Raw genomic sequence first — 2,826 nt, 5'->3', positions numbered from 1 at the left:
CCATGAGAAACCATCTTTCTTGGTTAATTCAGTGAGAGGTCGGGCTATTTTCCCATAGTCCTTAATAAACTTGCGATAGTAACCTGTGATTCCTAGGAACCCTCGAACCCCTTTCACGTTCTTGGGTGTTGGCCAATTTGTAATGCTCTGAATCTTCCCTGGGTCCATAGTTACCCCTTCCTGCGAAACCACATGACCCAAATATTCCACTGAGAGCTGCGCGAATGAGCACTTCTTTTGGTTTACCACCAATTTTTGTTTCCTCAATGTCTCCAGCACCGTTGCTAAATGGCTCATGTGTGAATTCCAGTCAACGATGTATACCAAAATGTCGTCAAAAAAGACTAATACATAACGACGGAGCATACTCCTGAAAACCTCATTCATTAGTGCTTGAAAGGTTGACGAGGCATTCATCAACCCAAAAGGCATTACCAAATACTCGTAGTGGCCTTCATGAGTGCGAAAAGCAGTCTTGTGGATATCTCCTTCCTTCATTAACACTTGATGATAACTGGATTTTAAATCCAGTTTGGAGAAATAGAGTGCCCCGTGTAATTCATCCAACAATTCATCAATTACTGGAATTGGGAATTTATCAGGTATTGTAGCTTCATTTAGCTCCCGGTAATCGACACACATTCTCCATGAGTCGTCCTTCTTCTTCACCAAGATCACTGGACTTGAGAAAGAACTTTGGCTGTGTCTGATTATGCCAGATTGCAGCATCTCCTTAACTTGTCTTTCAATCTCATCCTTATGATGATGAGAGTAGTGATAGGGTCGTACGTTTACTAGCCCTTTTCCTGCAATCAAGGTGATTTGGTGCTCCTTTTGTCTCTTCAGTGGCAGGCTCGTTGGCGATGCAAAAACATCTCCATACGCAGTCAACAATGCTGCCAACTGATGCTCTTATTTTTCAGACAATTAGGATTTACCATCCTGCGGTTTGGTGATGGTCTTGGTGCTCAACATAGAGGCTAAAGAGCACTCTGCTTTTCCCCACTGGTCTTGACCAAATACACTTTGCAAAGCTCCTTTTTCCTCTTGTGCGTAATACCGACCCTGCAAACAGATCCATTTGCCATTCTCTTGGAATTTCATTGTCTGTTTTCCCCAATGCACCTTCATTTAGCCCAAAGAGGCTAACCAAGCTATGCCTAAAACCAAGTCCAGATCATCCAATTCAAACAAATAAGCTTCCACTGCGGTGGTGTAGTCACTTATCCTGATCTCCAATTGTTTGCAAGTACCACTAGCAATTGCTTTGTGGCCATCTCCCAAACGGATTCGCAACTCGGGGGTAGGATGGATGTTCCAACCCATGGCTTCCACTACGCGTCTGGAAACGAAGTTGTGGGTGGCCCCACTGTCCACCAAAATGACGACGGGGACGCCATTGATGGAACCTTGGAGCTTCATGGTGTACGTTTGAATGGGTTCAGTCCCCAACATCATGATGCTGCAAGCGCCATCTACCTCCGCTTCTTCCGCTTCGTCTTCTGCTTCCGATTCTCCTCCTTCTTCTTCAGCTTCATCGATCAACATAATGCGTAGCTGCCGATCGGGGCATTGATGTAATGGGTCATATTTTCCCCCACATTTAAAACACAAGCCCTTCTAACGCCGATCCAACAACTCTTGGTATGGTAGATGTCGTACTCCTCTATCGCGAGGGGGTGTGCGCGGGTTTCCCCTGTCATTGCGCCGCTCCCCTTTGTCCTCTCTGTTCTTGATCATAACCTAACCTTGGTTGGTTGTGTGACCCGTAGAACCCGATCCAGGAGCAGATTGATGGGCTGGTCGGGTACGCGAGGCACCTCCTTTCGACCCGGCCCACGAACGTGTTGGGCCTTGGAGCTTCGTCTCCACCGCTCGAGCCAAAGGAATCAAACAAGATCGGGGCAAGGTTACCAAGGCTCGCAGGCTTCGAACGCGAGCACTAATGTCCTCTCGAAGACCATGGATAAAATACCCAAAAAAATGTTCATCAGGAAGATTGGGAGCTTGTGACAACAGTCTCTCGAATTCAAGCACATATTCATCCACAGATCCTTTCTGCTGAAGTAGAGATTTGAAGTAATGAATTGTTGAGCCTTCCATACACAGGTGAGCGAGATTGACCTTGACTTTCGGGTTCGTACCCAAAATATGGAAATAGACCTCCGCGCGAGCGATCCAACCCGCTGAGTCCTCTCCGTTGAACAGTGGTAGCTCGACCTTCTTCGCCGATTTGCAGAACTCATCTAGCAATCCTCCGTCCCGCTTGGTCCAACCGGAAACGCCAGAGGGGTTGCCTTCCTCATACACCGATTTGCCAGGGGTGACGTTGTTGCGAACACTCCCTGCATCGTCTTTCTCCAACTGTTGTTTGGACAAGCTCGTTGCCAGCAGATCCAACAGCTGAGCCTGATGATTCTCCGCGCGTTCCTGCATCGTGACCAGGGTGCAGGTTGGCTACTTCGTTCTCCATGGATGTTACTTTCGCTTCCATCTTCTTCGCCAGTGGCATTCGTTGTCAGACACAACGATGAAGAACACTGGTTTCCGTCTCGTAATGATCCGGCAGGTCGGACCAATTTGATGCAAACCAATGTAAGAGCAAATTGGAAATGCAAATTGTAAGAAAGGAAACTGATTGAATTTGATTAATTAATAATACTGAAAGAGGGATTACAATAGTCACTGCTATTCCAGAGCAAAGCTCCTATAGAGAAAGTAATTCTCTATTCTCTATTACAGCAATAAGACTCTCAGATACCTCTCTCTCACTAACAGCCATTACCCTTTATACACATATTCCCCTGATTCCCGTAACTAACGTCC

The sequence above is a fragment of the Lotus japonicus genome, chromosome 3, assembly GCF_012489685.1.
Source record: "Lotus japonicus ecotype B-129 chromosome 3, LjGifu_v1.2".
NCBI classification, from domain to species: Eukaryota; Viridiplantae; Streptophyta; class Magnoliopsida; order Fabales; family Fabaceae; genus Lotus; species Lotus japonicus.
This window is presented reverse-complemented; position numbering follows the sequence as displayed.